A 19,729-nucleotide genomic window follows, 5' to 3' on the forward strand; every position below is an offset into this window, starting at 1 on the left:
ATCTTTGGCTGCTTCCATGAGATTATTGCAAATTTGATTGTTCTCATTTTTTTCCCATTTTACCCCTATAACAATTCCCTCAATCTGTCTATCTCAGCCACGAATATACCTAATGACCCTGCCTTGACAGCCTCGACGGTAGATTCTCCACTCTCTGACAGCGAATATTCCTCCTCATCTTTGTCTTAGATGGGTGACTCCTTACTCTGACATTATGCTCTGTGGTCTTAGACTCTCCCACAAGGGGAAACAATCTTCCCATATCAACCCTGTCAGACCCATTAAGAATCCTACATTATGATATGGTTTCCTCTCATTCCTTTAAACTCTGATGGGAACAGGTCTAACTTACCCAGCCTCGCCTAATAAGAAATCTCTTCACACCCAGGATCAGGGCAGTGAACCTTCTTTGGGCTGCCTCCAATATCAACATATATTTTCTTTAATAAGGGGAACAAAACGGTTCACAGTATTCCAGGTATGGTCTGAGTAGTACTTTATAGCTCCCTATTTTATACACAATTCTCTTTGAAATAATGGCCAAAAATCCATTTGCCTTACCTATTATCCACTAAACTTGGATGTTAGCATTTTGTGATTCAGGCACAGGCACTCCCAAATCACTCTGTACAGCGGCTTTCTAAATCCTTTTATGATTTAAATCTGGTCAAATCTTAAATCAAATTTCTTATCTTATTATTGTTTGTAAGACCTTGCTATGTGAAAATTGGTTGCTATGGTCCCTACCTTACAACAGGGACCACACTTCAGAAGTGTATCATTGATTGTTACATGCTCTGGGATGTCACAACATCATGGAACATACAAATAATAATTTTTTTGCTCTCTAAAACTGTTCATTTATCTCCTTGGCATTTTGGCACCTTGTTCTGTGCTACTTGGTTGCTGTGTTTACCCACAAAATGGCAGTGATTAAAGTTTAAAAAGATTTAATTGGTGATAAAATACAGGAATATTAGTCTAAACATGAGGAGAATTGTTTCCTTTCCCCAAATAATAATGTGGGATCTTTAGAATTAACTTGAATTGATTCACAAGATGGTATCTCATCTAAAGGCTAGCACATTCAACAGTTCAGTACACCCTCAGTTACAATGTATTTCCTATTTTACATGAACATGTCCTCATGTGACCCTTGGGTCTAAAATTTTCTGATCTGGAGAACTAACAGATGAGCCAAACTGACATAATAAGGAGTCATGATTTGGAGATGCCAGTGGTGGACTGGGGTGTACAAAGTTAAAAATCACACAACACCAGGTTATAGTCCAACAGGTTTAATTGGAAGCACACTAGCTTTCGGAGCGACGCTCCTTCATCAGGTGGTAGTGGATGGCTCAATCCTAACACACAGAATTTATAGCAAAAATTTACAGTGTGATGTAACTGAAATTATACATTGAAAAATTGATTGTCTGTTAAGCCTTTCATCTGTTAGAATACAGTGATAGTTTCACTTCTTTCATGTGTAAATCACAAAACCTTTTTTTTAAAAAGTTGCATTCTCGGGTTAGCTGTTAACAATGGTGATAGCTAGACAAAATGTTGAAGGTGTTGGCCCCCTGTGTTCTCTGTCTATGCCATGATGTTTAGATTGATTCTAATCTAAAAAGTGAGATAACGGAGTTTTACATAAATTCATGCACTTTTTGAGCTCAGAGTTCTACATGAATGCATGCAGTTTTTGAGCAAAGTACAATGTAACCTTGCAAGTACAAATTCACTCCACAAAATATATGTTTGCATGTGGGTCTTTGTCTGTGTGTGTGTGTGCGTGTCTGTCTGGATTGGGGGTTGTGAGTGTGAGAAAGTGTATGTGTGTGTAGTGAGTGCAAGGTGTCTTAAGTCTGTGAGGGGGTGCATGTGGGAGTGTGTGTGTCTGTAAGGGTGTGTGTGGGTGTCTGTGTGTGCGCCTGTGTGTATGTGTGTCCACGTGTATGTGTGTATAGGAGTGCCTGTGTGTGTGTGTAGGAGTATCTGTGTGTGTGTATAGTGCAATGGTGGTCACCTGTAATGTGACATGAACCCAAGGTCCCGGTTGAGGCTCTCCCTATGGGTACCGAACTTAGCTATCAGCCTCTGCTCGGCCACTTTTCTCTGGTGCCTGTCCCAAAGTCCACTTGGAGGATGGTCACCCAAAGATCCGAGGCTGAATGTCCTGGACCACTGAAGTATTCCCCAACTGGGAGGGAACCCTCCTGTCTGCTGATTGTTGTGCGGTGCCCATTCATCCGTTGTCGTAGCCTTTACTCGGTTTCCCCAATGTACCATGCCTCTGGGCATCCTTGCCTGCAACATATAAGATAGACAACGTTGGCTGAGTCACATGAGCACCTGCCATGTACAAGGTGGGAGGTGTCCCCACGCGTAATGGTGGTATCTATGTCCACACTCTGACACGTCTTGCAGCGCCTACCGTGACAGGGTTGTACGGAGTTGTCCTGAGAGCTGGGCAGCTTGCTACGAACAACGATCTGTTTGAGGTTTGGCGGTTGTTTAAAGGCAAGTAGTGGAGGTGTGGGGAAGGTCTTGGTAATAAGGTAATAAGGAGGGTATTGATGCATTTTGCTTATCGCTCACTCCCAGGTGGTCAGACATTATAAGATCCTATGTTAAGCTTTGAGATCAGGTATTGTAAAAACATCTTCCACCAAATTTGCAAAAGAAAGTTAAAATATATCTACATAAGGATGTTTTCCTGGCAAAAAGTAACTGCTAGAAATGATCAATAGGATGTGCTATTCAGTAATTGGAAGAGATTGATCTTTAAAACAACCTCTTTGGTTGTTATACACCATAGAATGTGAAAGGTATAATATAAATGTAATTTCTTCTTTTTATAACTTTGCCTTAGCAAAGCACTGCCAAAGAATAGAGGAACATAAAAAAATGACTCTGGATCCAATCCGATTTAAACAAAAATGCAATTTTTCCAGAAGTTTGTTCTGTTGAATGCTATTCAATCTCTTTTCACCCTGGAACATGTTAACCTTTTATTTTTTAACATAACTTCTATTCAATTTTCATGTTATCTCTGAATTTATGCATTGTGAAACTATCTGGAGAGCAGAAGTCAAGCTGATTTACCACTTGTAATTAAGGTTTCTAGTAGAGGTGACCGTAGCCTTTATTACCATTTGATTGCTATTTGCTCAAGGACCATAAAATCTTGTCCTCTTTATGGTGAGATGTCAATTCAGTGCATTTTATGCCTGGGCTGTCTCTTTCAGAAAATTCCTCTTTTCTTGTCTGTTTCCCCTATAGACTCCAGGACGGGAAATATTGAGTCAGTTATATATGAACCCGACAGCTCTCTAAAAGGATGAACATTGAAAAACAATTTCTTATTCCCAATGGCTATAGAAGGGATCATGATTTCCATTGCTCACAAGTCAATATATTCGGGTCACTGTCTCACTGTATTTTGCAAGTAGAAATGTAATTATGAGCAGTAAGTGAGACAACTTCTTGATACGAACCAGATATTGTCTTTCTTTCTCTTATTCCCTGATCCACCCCACTCTTCAGTTCAGTGAGTCACGGGCCAGTAGTACTCATTGAGCAGAGATTGCCTCAAGTATATTTCACAAAACATAGTGTGGTGTGTTATGGGACAGGGCTGACAAACTCAGATTTTGCTCAAAGTGCTGTCTCAATCCAAATGGAAATAGATTCTCCACTGAACATCCAGCAAAGTGAAGCAGCTTCAAGGAAAGCTCTGATTATGGAGACAATGAGACCCATTTTCACCACCAGGAATGAAACGGGGCAGGATTCCAATGTGAGACCATATGGTTGATCTGTGCAGTTCTCTGAAACAGCTATTCAAATATAATAAGAAAGAAGGTACCTCAGCACCATAACCATAACCATTCTCACTACCATCTTTACGGGGGAACTAAGGAGAGGTCTTCTTACCTTCTGAGTGGAAATTAAAAATAAAGCAATTCTTCTTAAGTTGCAGTGAGTGTTAAGAGACTACTTATTTCTTGAGATAGTCAATTGAATCCAGCAATTCTGTTAGCTCTGGATATTAAGGAACATAATATAAACCAGGGATGAGGAATTGAATTTGCATTTCTGTTCACTTGTTCAGGTTCAAACTTCTTCAGAACCTTCCCCCATCCATCAATGAAGAACTCCTTTCCTAATAACACTGTGGGTATTCTGACACCTCAATGTCTGCAGTACTTTAAGAAGGCATCTCACCGCCACATTCTCTCATGTAAATAGGGTTGAACAATACATTTTTTAAAAACCTTTGGCAACTTTGAAGTCCTCAGTTTTCTGCAATCCACCAACTTTCTTATGCATCCTCCACTCTGTTCATCACACCAACACTTTCAGCCTACTAGCACTATGTTCATGTACAGTAGAAACTCGATTATCCGAACGAGATGGGTGGGCATTATTTTGTTCGGCTAATCGATTATTCAGAAAATCGATTAAATGCCCTTCCTCTGGGGCTCGGAGTTTTTAAAGTTTGCTCCCCGTTCAGGAGACTGCAGAAGCACACAGTGCTTGAGACCCCGCCCCCTCAACCCCATCCAACCCCGCCCCCGCCCCCACCAAACCGGTCCGCCCCCGCCCCTCAAAACCGATCCAACCCCACCCCCCCAACCTGGTCCAATCCTGCCCCCAACCCTGTCCAACACTGCCCCCGCCCCAAAACCCCAGGCAATCCCGTCCCCAACCATGTCCAACATCGCCCCCCAACCCTCCAGCACAAAGCGCGTAAGCCCCTGCCCCCAAAACAGCCCCCCCACCGTCCCCCCTGCCCCCCCATCTGGACTGCAACCCAATAAGACTGCTGCTGTTGCAGCTGCCGTTGTGGGGTAAGTCTCCAAACACACACACACACACACGCAACTACAGCCACACACACAACCTTTTAACAGGTTCCATCTTTGCTCTGCACAGGACAATGTTGGAAAGATTATTCCTGGGAGTGTGGGGAGGGAGAGAGAGCGGGAGGTGAGTCATTTGGAGACGGTGCCTGTTTAATCACTGTCAACAAAAGACGCGATTACTGTTGGAAACACGTCTTTGACATAATGTTTCTATCGGGACCTCGAGATCGCCTTCGGATAATCTGATTTTTGGATAATTGGTATTCGGATAATCGAGGTTCCCCTGTATTCCCTTTATAAATCACACTGTCCCTTTAACTCTCTCTTTTAAAACCAAGTTCACTAAACAACCAAATTTCTTTGGCTCAGCATTGATTTTTCTTTGATTAAGCTTCTGTGAAGGACTTTTCAACACTAAGAGAACAAGATAAGTCCAAGGTATTGTTGGTCCTTTCTGCATTGTTTCAACCTGGAACCAACTTCCTTGAGACATGCTAACCCAGTGCAGTACAGAGCTGTATATCAGATTGTGAAATAATGTATTCAGCCATCAGAGACAGTTTCTCCTCTCCTCTTTATTCATCATTCTGAAATTCGTACTTCAGCATTTTTAAAACCGGCTCTTATAGCTACTGTGGCGTGGTCAAGTTTTGCTTCTTGCCAATGGGAGCCTTCATAGCCTTATGTCAGGCCCCACTCCTTTTGCTGCCTTCAGTGCTCTCAGCACTGATAAAAACCTGGAGTTAACCAGAGTGAACCTAGACTGAAGAATAATCTCTATGCTGGTGGGAGCTCAGGAGTGGGGTCATCCATTCAGCATTTCTGGGGTTTCCCTCATCTCAACAGCATTGGCAAAGAAAGAAGTGTTTGACAGATACCCAGTTGGTAGGAGGATGATAGTTAAACATCTATGAGTCACTGCAAGTAAAATTAACTGCACCAGCTAGATGAACTCACTAATTCAATCTTGAAACAAACAGATTATTGATTTAGATGAGCTTTATTTACTCAACAACTAAATGGAGTGGTGACTTGGTTGCAATTATACAGAGAAAATAAACAGCCAAACAACAAGACCTTGGCCTCTAAGTTATATCTTTGCATATGGATGAAAGGATTAGTCCTTGTCTGTCACTCTACTATATCACACTCAACTATAGCACACCATTGTCATGACATTTCAAAGTCTCAATTAATAGGACAGCAAACCAACAAACAAGTCTTTCCAGTTTGGAATTTGTTACACAAAGGATAAAAGGGGGAAAAAAGATTATTTTAGGAGTTACATAGAGATAATAGTGATTGATAGTGAGTAAAGTGAAGAAACTAATGACAAGTGCTGAGCTACAGGGAAGAGATAGACAGTTGATAGTGAGTCAGGTGGAGGAATCAGATGGTGAGGAATAAAAAATGCAGAGTAGTAACACTGTTGGTAGTGAGTTTCAGGGAAAAAACAGAAAACAGGCAGTATGTTACACAGTGGAAATAAACATCTGGTGTAGAGTAAATTTGGAATGGCAGTCATTTACACATGCACAAGGGACAACTGGTATTTAATTATATAGGGGCAATATAAACAACTAGCAGTGAAGTATAGAGGAGCAACAACTACAGCTGACAGAGAACTACAGAAGGCCAACAGACAGCTCGTAGTGAATTATCTAAGGGTAACAAGAGCTGGTAGTGAATTAGAGTGGGGCAACAATAGGAGACAGTGAATTATAGAGGGTGTTATGGACCAGACGAGACCGCCCAAAGTATATTAAGGAGACAGCCTAGACCCCTAACTTTATTTATTCTTTACAGGCAAGTGTAAGAAGCTGTGATCCAGATATGATTCAATGGGTCCACCACTAAGTTTTAGTCAAAATATACTTTATTCTGACAATACAGCAAAAATACAACAAAAAGAAAAGAATGACAAACTTTATTGAAATACTAAACAAGATAATGTATGATTTGACCACTAATCATCAACCTTTCCAATATAGGCAGCATCCCATAAACATAGCCTTGGCAAAGGCAATTCAGCAACACAGTTGTTTTTCTCACACACTGTTTTGCTCCAGTCCAGTAGAAAGAAATATCAAATTTCATTTTTTTTTCAGAGGAAGCCTCTCCATCTAAGACTTCACTCTAACAGCAGAGAACTCAAACTTCAGGCTCCAGCTACCTGCAAAGACCACTAGCTAAAAAAGCAAAACCAAAATCTTTTGGGTCCTTGTGTGACCCTGACCCTGCCCATACATTATTCTTTTGTCTTAAAAAAACACCCAGTGCCAACTCAAAACTATTTACCAACAAAGAGACATCTCGGAACTACTGTGACAACACCCCTCTACAAGACAAACAGGACAAAACATATCTCTTAATTATTGTCACAAGGTGCAACAATACTTGGTAGTGAATGATAGAGGGTCAACAGCAGTTGATAATAAATTACTCGGGCAAAGATTGCTGGTAGTAAATGACAGAGGGGCAACAGTAGCTGCTAGTGAATTATAGAGGGGCAGCAATTGGTGGCACCGAATTATAGAGGGTCAAGATAATCTGATAGTGCATTATGCAGGGCAACAAATGCTGGTAGTGATTTACAGAGGAACAACAGTAGCTGATAGTGAATAACAGCCAGGCAACAAAAGCTGTCGTAAAATTGGGAGGGACAAAATAGTTGATAGTGAATTACGCAGGGTCAAAATGTTCCTGGTGGTGGGATAGCAACAGTAGGGAGTGAATTACAGAGAGGCAACAATACCTGGTTGTGGATGACACAAGGGCACCAAGTTTGAGACAATGACAGGAGTCTGATAATACCAGGTACCGAATCACAGAGGGGTAAAAATAGCTGGTACAATATCACAGAGGGGTAACAATTGCTGGCAGTGAATCACAGAGGGGTAACAATGGCTGGTACTGAATCACAGAGGAGTAACAATAACTGGCAGTGAATCACAGAGGGGTAACAATAACTGGTAGGGATTCAAAGAGGAGTAACAATCGCTCGTACTGAATCACAGAGGGGTAACAATAGCTGGTACTGAATCACAGAGGGGTAACAATCACTGGTACTGAATCACAGAGGGGCAACAATAGCTGGTACTGACTCACACAGGGTATAACAATAGCTGGTACTGAATCACAGAGGGGTAACAATAACTGGTAGGGATTCACAGAGGAGAAACAATCGTTGGTACTGAATCACAGAGGGGTAACAATCGCTGGTACTGAATCACAGAGGAGTAACAATAGCTGGTACTGAATCACAGAAGAGTAACAATCGCTGGTACTGAATCTCAGAGGGGTAACAATAACTGGCAGTGAATCACAGAGGAGTAATAATAACTGGCAGTGATTCACAGAGGGGTAACAATAACTGGCAGTGAATCACAGAGAGGTAATAATAGCTGGCAGTGAATCACAGAGGAGTAGTAATAACTGGCAGTGATTCACAGAGAGGTAACAGTAACTGTCAGTGATTCGCAGAGGGGTAACAATAGCTGGTACTGAATCACAGAGGAGTAACAATCACTGGTACTGAATCACAGAGGGGTAACAATCGCTGGTACTGAATCACAGAGGGGCAACAATAGTTGGTACTGACTGACACAGGGTATAACAATTGCTGGTACTGAATCACAGAGGGGTAACAATAGCTGGTACTGAATCACAGAGGAGTAACAATCGCTGGTACTGAATCACAGAGGGGTAACAATCGCTGGTACTGAATCACAGAGGGGTAACAATAACTGGCAGTGAATCACAGAGGGGTAACAATAGCTGGCAGTGAATCACAGAGGAGTAACAATAACTGGCAGTGACTCACAGAGAGGTAACAGTAACTGTCAGTGATTCACAGAGGGGTAACAATAACTGGTACTGAATCACAGAGGGGTAACAATAACAAGTGGTGTATCACAGAGGGGTAACAATAGCTGGCAGTGAATCACAGAGGGGTAACAATAACTGGTACTGAATCACAGAGGAGTAACAATCGCTGGTACTGAATTACAGAGGGGTAACAATAGCTGGTACTGAATCACAGAGGGGTAACAACAGCTGGTACTGAATCACAGAGGGGTAACAATAACTGGTACTGAATCACAGAGGAGTAACAATCGCTGGTACTGAATCACAGAGGGGTAACAATCGCTGGTACTGAATCACAGAGGGGTAACAACAGCTGGTACTGAATCACAGAGGGGTAACAATAGCTGGTACTGAATCACAGAGGAGTAACAATAACTGGTAGGGAATCACAGAGGTGTAACATTCGCTGGTAATGAATTACAGAGGAGTAACAATCACTGGTACTGAATCACAGAGGAGTAACAATAGCTGGTACTGAATCACAGAGGAGTAACAATAGCTGGTACTGAATCACAGAGGAGTAACAATCACTGGTACTGAATCACAGAGGAGTAACAATAGCTGGTACTGAATCACAGAGGAGTAACAATTGCTGGTACTGACTCACACAGGGTATAACAATAGCTGGTACTGAATCACAGAGGAGTAACAATAGCTGGTACTGAATCACAGAGGAGTAACAATAACTGGTACTGAATCACAGACGGGTAACAATCACTGGTACTGAATCACAGAGGAGTAACAATAGCTGGTACTGAATCACAGAGGGGTAACAATCGCTGGTACTGCCTCACACAGGGTATAACAATAGCTGGTACTGAATCACAAGGAGTAACAATAACTGGTAGGGAATCACAGAGGTGTAACATTCACTGGTACTGAATTACAGAGGAGTAACAATCGCTGGTACTGAATCACAGAGGGGTAACAATCACTGGTACTGAATCACAGAGGAGTAACATTCGCTGGTACTGAATCACAGAGGGGTAACAATAGCTAGTACTGAATCACAGAGGAGTAACAATTGCTGGTACTGAATCACAGAGGGGTAACAATCGCTGGTACTGAATCACAGAGGAGTAACAATCGCTGGTACTGAATCACAGAGGAGTAACAATAGCTGGTACTAAATCACAGAGGGGTAACAATCGCTGGTACTGACTCACACCAGGTATAATAATAGCTGGTACTGAATCACAGAGGAGTAACAATAGCTGTTACTGAATCACAGAGGAGTAACAATTGCTGGTACTGAATCACAGAGGGGTAACAATAGCTGGTACTGAATCACAGAGGGGTAACAACAACTGGTACTGAATCACAAGGAGTAACAATAGCTGGTACTGACTCACACCGGGTATAATAATAGCTGGTACTGAATCACAGTGGAGTAACAATAACTGGTACTGAATCACAGAGGAATAACAATCGCTGGTACTGAATCACAGAGGGGTAACAATCGCTGGTACTGAATCACAGAGGAGTAACAATAGCTGGTACTGACTCACACAGGGGCAATAGGTAACTGGGTTTGTGAACTATAAAAGGGAACCCAAATGGTAGTGTATTATAGTTGTTATGAATTACACATAACCAATAACAGATGGTGGTGAATTACAGAATGGCAGCAGCAGTTGTTAGTTAGTTACATGAAGGAACTCGTTGGCAGTTAATGAGTTAAACCACAGCATGGAGTACTGAATGCTGGAAATGTTTAGCAAATCATCATCATCTGTAAGAGAAAAGACAGGTCAACTTGCAAGGTGGAGAGTCTGCAAATAGTTTACATCTGAAACATTAACCCTTGACTTCCACCTTTCAGATGGTGCCAGACCTCGTGGGCATTTTCTGTCTTAATTTGACAGAAGTATGCTCACCCTAGACTTGCAGGCAGCTGGCTCTGGACAAACTCTTTATTTACCATTATCTGACCTTCGGTGCAGGGCCCTTTTTACTTCCTGATCTGTGCACTAGTCAAAATGATGAATACAGAAATACTTATCTGTTAAAAAAAAAATCAAATTTGATCATTAAATTTGGGCCAGAAGTTAAAAGCAGGAAATCACAACCCTGCTACAGCCTCAGCCTCCCTTTTGCAGAGTTAGGCTTCCAAGTGTATTCTTGGTTCATGTTCAGAATGTAGAAAATTCTTGCCCTCTGCTGGTGAAGCTTGTCTATTACTTTTCACGAACAGTGCCACAGCCTGAGGTCTGCCTTTCGCTGGGGTCCTGAAGAGGGGTTGAAAGTATTTGGAACCAATGCTGGCAGTTTGTTCACTATGGCCTGCCAATCATCTTGTCTGGTTGTAGTTGTGAGACTCAGATTGTCCCTCACTCTCTCACCCATACCATGTGCTGGTTTTTATCGGCAGATGGAAAGCAGCTGATCCCAGTGAGAGGAAACCAGGATTTCCAAAGGAATATCAAATCATCTTTCTTTTTTTTCTCATCAGCGCAGGAAATCTGACTTCTACTGTAGTTCCCAGGTCATTGTTAAAAAAAGTGCATTGAAAGAGTGTGTGTGTGAGAGAGAGTGACTGAAAGGAATTTCATGTCAGAGTTTGCTGCTGGTTGTAGTCTCATTGTGTTGTGTGGCTGAATTGGCCTGAAAAATAAAGAACTTTGTAAAGTCATTGTCTTTCTCTCATCTGAGAATCCAAGATTTCCAGACAATAATGCAACTGTGGCTGGAAAGAACAGCAAACAAGGCTAGGTATATCAGGTAGTACTTGAATTTGAAGATCATCTTTGCTCAGTGATAGCCTACTTACCAGTGATGGGAATGCTGTCAAAATGAGTCCCTTTCAGTTGAACACAAAGGCCTCCCGGCATTATTCAAAAGAGAGCAGGGGAGTTCTCCTGATTCCTTGTGTTAACTTAGCTGTCAACCAATATCAGGGAAACAGGTTATCTGATCATTTGTTTCATTGCTGTTTATGGCATCTTACTCCATGTTTGCTGGCCAGACAACTGCTCAGAGGTAATGCCCATGCTGATCGGTATGCCAACATCATTCCCAACATTGACCTCAAGTTTTGGGAGGCACTGTTGTGCACAGACCTCAGAGATAAAAATAATTTGAGGGAACGTCAGTCTTGTTGTGCCCAACCAGACTTCCGTTCTTCTGACATTACAACAGAACTGTTAGATCAGTTTCTTTGTCCCTTGGAGAAGTGGTTGGAGGGAGGGCTACTGAGGACATAGGAGGGGTACTACGTGAGATGGCACGTTGAAACATTCCCATAACTGCAGAACTTTCCCAGGGTCAGGCTGGGAACAGAATCTGTTGCCCAGTACACAAAGGGAGGCTGCTAAGTGGAGTGGTCAGGGAGACATCAAAGTTCAAATAATGGGCCAGGTAGAAGTCAGGTTGGAATCATAATTGCAGCTGATCTTGGGAAGAGGATTCAATGGTATCCCTGGTTTAGGAACTTTCATTCTCTGTATTGTTCGGTGGCCTACCACTGGATGAGATTGGAGTTACAGCCCCCAAAATATCTCAAACTAAAAATCCCTCTTCCAGTGTAGCTGCTCAGTTTCCAGAACTGGTGACTCCCTAATATGGTCAGAAACTTGAGGAGCCTGTCTTCAATAATAAAGTGGGTTGTGCTGCCAGTTCTGGAACCAGCACGAGAAAGCTTAGGACAAACATTTTGTCCCAATATTAAGGTGGTAGAGCACACAGGAATGTCAAGTTCTATCCTCAAGAGGACTTCTTGGTTGTAAAGTTCTTTGGGATGTCCTGAGATCTTGAAAGGTGATAAATAAAAGCATTTTTTTTTGCTTGATAAAGTTACACAAACCTTGGGTTTTGAAAGTATTACTTTTTGAGAGAATTACTATGACTGAGGGCATAGATTTCAGGTAAGGGACAGGAGGTTTAGAGGGATGTGAGGAAATGTTTTTGCCCTAGAGGATGGCGGAAATCTGGAACTCACTGCCTGTAAGCATGGTAGAGGCAGAAACCCTCACAACATTTGTGTTAAAATGTGCACTTGCAATGCCAAGGCAAACAAGGCTATTGGCCAAGTGCTGGAATATCTTGATGGTTGTTTTTGACTGGAGCAGACTTGATAAGCAGAAGGGCCTTTTGCTGTGCTGTGAGACCTCTGACTCGAAAACTCTGAATGTGAGTAGCTCTGTATTTCAGAGAGGAAAGCGTTTGCTCATCTGTAACTGTATTCTGAGACCAGTTACTGAGTACATCAGTTCAGACATTGCGTACTTTTAACACAAAGCTGTCCTGGCTTCCTTTTCCCTACGCTTTGAGTTGATGCAGTCCTGTCACCTCTGAGGTTAATGTTAATTTGCAGTCTTTAGAGAAACAGAAACTTTAGATATATTTGAGTTAATCTTAATTTCCATGTCATCCACTCTTGAGAAGAACGAGTTCAGCAATGGCATGGGAATGTCCATTAGCTGCAAATACCACTCTGAGTTGCACGCCATCCTAACACTGCCATACCTCCTTCATGACTAATATACAGGACTTATACACTCAATAGTATGGCCCTGAGAGAGTTGTCAAACAAACAGACCTTGGGAAGCAATTTCATAGTTCCTTGAAGGTGGAATCACAAGTAGACAGGGTAGTGAAGAAGGCATTTGGTCAGTGCATTGAGCATAGCAGTTGGATGTCATGTTGCATCTGTACAGGACAGTGGTTAGGCCACTTTTGGAACATTGCATTCAGTCTGATGTTCCCACTATAGGAAAGATATTGCTAAAATTTGAAAAGGTTCAGAAAAGATTTACAAGGATGTTACCAGGGTTGAGCTGTAGGGAGAGGCTGAACAGGCTGGGGCTATTTTCCCTGGAGCATCAAAGGCTGAGGGGTGACTTGTTTAGATTTATAAAATCTTGAGGGGCATGGATAGCCAAGGTCTTTTTCCCAGGGCAGGGGAGTCCAAAACTAGAGGACATAGGTCTAAGGTCAAAGGAGAAAAATTCAAAAGGGACCTAAGAGGCAACATTTTCATGCGGAGGATGGTGCATGTATGAAATGAGCTGCCAGAAGAAGTGGTGAATGTAGGTATGATTAAAACATTTGAAAGGCATATTGGACATAAATAAGAAAGGTTTAGAAGGATATAGTCTGAATGCTGGCAAATGGGGCTAGATTAATTTAGGATATCTGATTGGCGTAGACAAGTTGGACTGAAGGATCTATTTCTGAACTGTACAGCTCTATGACTCTATGATTCTATCACTGGATCCAGGAATTTAACTCTTATTCATTCATGGATAATTGCAAGAAATTTCACTGTGCCAATGGAGAAAAGATTCCACATTCTTACTCTCAGGACTATTGAAGATGGACAATAAATTCCACATTCCGAAAGCAACTCATTTCATTAAAAAAGTTAAGTGTAAGCTTATCATTTAAACCTATCTCAAATTTATCAGCAATCTGAATCAGAGGAATCATGGAAATAAAGGGATAGAATATAGCAGGAGACCAAATGTAAATGAAAGGATATTCTTTCAAAAATATGGTAAAGGAGCACAGAAATTAGATTAATCTGAGCTAAACTACATGACTATTCCTGACCAGGCTGGTGGGTACACAAAGATCTGACCTCTGGGTTGGAATAAGTTATATAGACGAATCTTTACTCTGTATCTAATTTTTGCAAAGCCTGCTGTAAGAAGGTTTCACACTGGGATTTGATATCAGAGAAGGACAATTGTTCTAATCCACGCTCATGATTCTCATCTGATGAGTCCATTAAAAAAAAAGGCCTCCCTTAACAAGCAGTGGGGTGTACCTGCAAATACAAAATCAGTTTCAGTCAGAATTTATCGCAGCCAAAGCCTTGGAGGTATTACACGTCTGTTGTATTTCAGACCTCTCATCACATTAAGCTGTTCTGGTTTTGACATGATTCATCACTCAGGCAAGATGCTTAACTAAGATTATGTTTGCTCTCTCAGGTAGATTTTAAAGATTCAACAGCAAGTTTCAATAAACGAGGAGGTGGTTTCTCCTAAGCAGCATTCTTCCCTCAAGCAACAAGCACATTAAAGATTGATTGCTCGTTTATCTTCATGTAATCTGTGGGAATTTACTGCATATTAATTGGCTGCAGTTCTTATTCATGCAAAGTATGTTGTTTTGTTCATTTATTCATTCATGGGATGTAGGTATCACAGGCTGGGCCAGCATTTATTTGCCCATTGCTAATTGCCCTTGAGAAGATAGCCGTAAATTATCTACTTAAACTGCTGCTGTCCCTGATAGGTAGGTGCACCCACACTGCTGTTAGCAAGGGGTTTCCAAGATTTTAACTCAGTGACAGTGAAGGAGATGCAATATAGTTTCAAGAGTCTTAGAGGGAAACTTGCAAGTGGTGGTGTTCCTATGTATCTGCTGCCTTAGATTAAGAGGATGTGGCTTTAAAAAGTGTTGTTGATAGAGTCTTGCTGAGTAACTACAGTGTATCTTGTATATGATACACACTGTCAACACTGTGCATCAGCGGTGGAGGGAGTGAATATACTTGTGGTGCCAACCAAGTGGGCTGCTTAGTCCTGGTTGAGCTCCTTAAATGTTGCATTCATCCAGTGGGGAGTGTTCTATCAGACTCCTGCCTTGTGCCTTGTAGATGACGGACAGGTTCTGAGGTGAGGAGAGATGGGTTGTGCACCGTGGAATTCTCAGCATCTTCATACTGACTCTACTTATATGGTCAGTCCAGTTCAGCTTCTGGTCAATGATAACCCTCTCAGTGATGTAATAACTATTATATATCAAACCGTGATGGTTAGATTTTTGTCTATTGTTTGTGAGATATTGCTGAGTTGAGGCAATTGGACTATGTAGCAAAAGCATTTTTCTTCTTTGTTTTTCATTTACATATCTTACCTTCACACAAAATAAACCCAACAGGAACAGATAGTCACATGGGGAAGATTATTGGGGAGGGGGGGGTAAGGTATTTGAAAACTGCTGACAGACCTTATGAGAAAAGTTTCTAAGAGGCTCCTTTTGCAGGAGGCTTGTGTGTGTGAGAGGAGAGGAAAAGAGAAAGCTGCTAAGGCATTAGCCAGGTATGGAAAGAAAACTCTAAACCGGAATTTCTCTCAATTCAGGAATTTCACTTGAAGCCTGCAAACTTTCCACACGGTGTCTCTGAGAAAAGGTGAAAAGGTTGGAACTCACTCCCTGTGGAAAATAATATAACCCTAAGGATGTTTTCACTTCACCACTGCCTGCCGATCCTGTATTTTCTTTACATGGGGATCAGCTGAGGAAATAAAGCAGAAACAGAGCCAGTGGAATAGATTGTGAGGCTTCATATTATGAAATTTCATCTGTTTCCTACAAGCACAAGGAGATGGAATTTTTCCCACATGCAGAACTACTTGCACGGGGAAGTTGGGGGAGGGAGATGGGTGGGGGAAGGCACATACAGGCAGCAATTTACCAGGTTTGCAACACTAGCCGCAGCCCTGATTTCCCAGCATGTGTCTGCCTTGGCTCTGTGCCTCTGAGTAGCAAGACTTTGGGTTAAAGTACCACTACAGAGACTTGAGGCGTTATCCAAACTGATGTGAACAGTGCTATACCCAGGGGGTGCTGCATTGTCCGAAATGCTCGCATTTCGCAGTAGGGGGGATTGGTGCATATTGCTCACCATCTCCCAGAAGAAAAGTCAATCCTGAGACAACCAACTTTCAGAAAAGCTTCCCTGCACGTACTGGAAATGGCTGTAACCAGCCAAGAGTGGGCTTTGTGCCCCTTCAGGAATAGGAGACAGCTGCCAGATTCTGGTTGTCAGGCAGCTGTACTCCCAACTGCCCCAGAACTTGATAGTGGCTGCTTCAGTCACTATAAGCAATCCCAGAGGGAACACCCATGGGTGCTAGATTTGCAGCTGAGTCCTGGGATTTTGGTAGGGAAGGGATTGTAGTCTCAGGGAAAGAGACAGGTATAAAGAGGGTGTAAGCTCTGATAGGCACAGGGCACCCCCTAAAGTTGGTATCCCCTTCCATTGCCACCTTTTACCCTAAGGTCGTTAAAGACTATGTTATTTTTATTTAACCAACTTTTCTAATCTAGCTGTTCAGAGACGTCATTAAACATATCTGGAGCAGGTGGAACTTGAACCCGTGCATTTTGGTCCATGGGTAGGGACACTGCCACTGCAACACAACAGGTTCCCTAAAGGCTTTTTTAAAATTAGCCTATCTTTCCAATCAACCTGTTCAGAGATTTATAACACACCTCTAAAGCAGATTGGACCTGAACCTGAGCCTCTCGGTCTAGGGATAGTGCATTACCACTGTGCAACAAGAGGGTCCCTAAAGACTGTTATTACAAAATAGGAAGGGATAGATCCTTAACTGGCCCATTAATTAGCCAGTTAAAAGCCTCAATGGCCGAAAGATGGGCAGAGTGGATTAGATTAGATTACATTACAGCGTGGAAACAGGCCCTTCGGCCCAACAAGTCCACACCGACCCGCCGAAGCGAAACCCACCCATACCCCTACATTTACCCCTTACCTAACACTATGGGCAATTTAGTATGGCCAATTCACCTGGCCCTGCACATCTTTGTGACTGTGGGAGGAAACCAGAGCATCCGGAGGAAACCCACGCAGACACGGGGAGAACGTGCAAACTCCACACAGTCAGTCGCCTGAGGCGGGAATTGAACCCGGGTCTCTGGCGCTGTGAGGCAGCAGTGCTAACCACTGTGCCACCGTGCCGCCCACATGCCACCGTGCCGCCCACGACATCTCATCTCTCCAATGTATTATTGGGGCAGTTCAAGAGATGGGCAGGGGTAGGGTAATGCTGCCAAGTCTCCTAGCCAATGTTTCATCTCTATGACTCTATAAACAAATAGACACTATAAACTAAATAGACAGGTTAACAGACCATAATATGTTTTGGGTCCTTGAAAGGTACAAATTGGATGTTGCATTTCCTATGTTACACTGTAAGTTCACTTCAGAAATGCTTCATTGTTATGGGCAGCCAATTAGCTAGCGTTATTAAATTAGGATTTGGATGTTTGTGTAAGATTATTATTCATTGAAGTTAATTGTAATAATCATATTCCTGGTTCAACTGATTAGATCTGGAACCTTTTGAAATATGCAAATGGGACTAGATTTGGTTAGAATATCTGGGCACCATGAATGAGTTGGACCGAAGGGTCTGTTTTCTTGTTGTATATCTCTGTGACTCTATGTGGTTTTGTTTCTCTGCATCATACAGTCATAAAGTGTAGACAATATCACTTGTATGGGCAATATGGCCATCAAAACTAGTTTAGTCTGCTTTTTTTCTCCATCAGATTCATTAATATACAAATGGCCACAAGAGGCAATATTACAATTTCTGTGATCCATCACGTAGAAACATTTTCTCTTTGTCTTCGGTCTCACTACCGATTTCAGACACTGGCAGCAAGAACTCCCTCAGGGATTTTCCTGACCAGCTTTGGTGGAAACACAGGACATACCAGATTTGCATGATCCTTGAATCAAATTATAGCAGCCTTCCAGGAGAATTTCTCAAGTGGTGCTAATGTCAGCATCAAACATGTTGAGACTCAGTACAGCTGAGCTACATACAAACAAAAGATTCTTTTAACTGTCTCAGTAACAACCTCAGATTGACACTGAAGAACTTTCTTTCATTTTCCAGCCCAACTAACCTGAACCAGATCCTAACAGCCTAACAGCCATTCAGTTGTACCCCTACATTAACTGACCTATGACCAATACAACCAACTTCTTGCACATTCATCAATTACCCTGTTCCATTCCGAAAACAATCTGAAAATGGACATGCAAATGACCATATAGTGGAGCAGTTATGCGTATGTCTTTCTAAGAGTATCAATGATTTATATGCCTGAGCATGCATCGTAACTGTAAACCTCTGTATATTTCCATATCTTTCCATCTATGTAATTTATATATATGAAAGTTAATACTGATGAAATAAATTATTCTCATACCTTTGGGGATTTTGCTAATAGACAAAGTGATTTAAATATAATGTTGGGTATACTCAGCAACAAGACAGCATCTGTGGAGAGAAAAATAGAGTTAATGATTCAGTTGTGTGACCTTTCATCACAACTTTTCAGAAAGTGACATACTTATTTGCTTTAGTAAGACATTAATCACCTATGCAGTGCTGCATTGCTGACTGGCCTCTGTTAAAACCTGTGATAATAAATTTCCATGTAGTTGTCACCCTACCTATTACTGGCAACATCTCTGAGGTGCAGATAAACCAATAAGTCTAATATATTTGTGTGTGTGTATATATACGTACATAAATGTACTTCTCTGGCTTTTAGTTAATTGTAGGATATGAAGTATAATGCTGACTCACTGAATATTTACTCCATAATGGCTGCTTATGGGACTGTGCTGAGGGCCTCACCTTATAAAATCACCCCCATAGTTTTATGCTTTTGCAGCTGTGTGCATTTGTTACTGTAAATCTTTATACTTGATTGTGTAGAGAGGGAGTGTGTGTGTGTGTGTCTTTATCTCTGAACGTAAGTGTGTGTATGCATGTGTTGTATATCTACGTCTGTGTGTGTGCGTGTGTGTGTCTATGGCTCTGCAACCTCTTATAGCAGCCAAACCTAACAGCAACTGACTGTTGTCATAACGACATAACAGTACAAGAGTTGTTCTCTTATTGGTTCCAGCTTGGTATGTGTTTTCTGCATGAGGATTACAGTCCAATCACTCTTCAGTGTCTCCAGTGTCCATTTCACATTACCTGATGAACTTATGTTGCAGCATCGCAGATTCCTTAACCTAAATCCAGGGTGGTCTTGAAGTTTAGCAATTATGTTCATGTTCACCACAACTTTAGAAAGTTGGAAAATTGTTGGAAAATTTAAAAACACAATCACATCACTCAGAAAATTCTCAAAATTACACACTGTTGCTACGTATGTAAACAGCAAGGTCGACAGAGGGCCATTGAATGAATGACAATGCAATAGTATAA

At 41.8% G+C, this 19,729-nt stretch overlaps 1 long non-coding RNA gene across 1 annotated transcript; it reads right to left on the reverse strand.

Moving 5' to 3' along the window:
* Positions 1 to 1,296: 1,296 nt before the first annotated feature.
* LOC148150467 (uncharacterized) lies at positions 1,297 to 19,270 on the reverse strand. The gene is made up of 3 exons (XR_015756855.1): positions 18,886 to 19,270; positions 18,714 to 18,784; positions 1,297 to 2,310 (listed from the first exon to the last, which is right to left on the reverse strand). It is a non-coding gene; the product is annotated as an uncharacterized LOC148150467 (long non-coding RNA).
* Between the last annotated feature and the right edge of the window lie 459 nt (positions 19,271 to 19,729).

The sequence above is a fragment of the Chiloscyllium plagiosum genome, unplaced genomic scaffold (assembly GCF_037043375.1).
Source record: "Chiloscyllium plagiosum isolate Xiang-an unplaced genomic scaffold, Cpla_swu_hap1 HiC_scaffold_4, whole genome shotgun sequence".
Classification (NCBI taxonomy): domain Eukaryota; kingdom Metazoa; phylum Chordata; class Chondrichthyes; order Orectolobiformes; family Hemiscylliidae; genus Chiloscyllium; species Chiloscyllium plagiosum.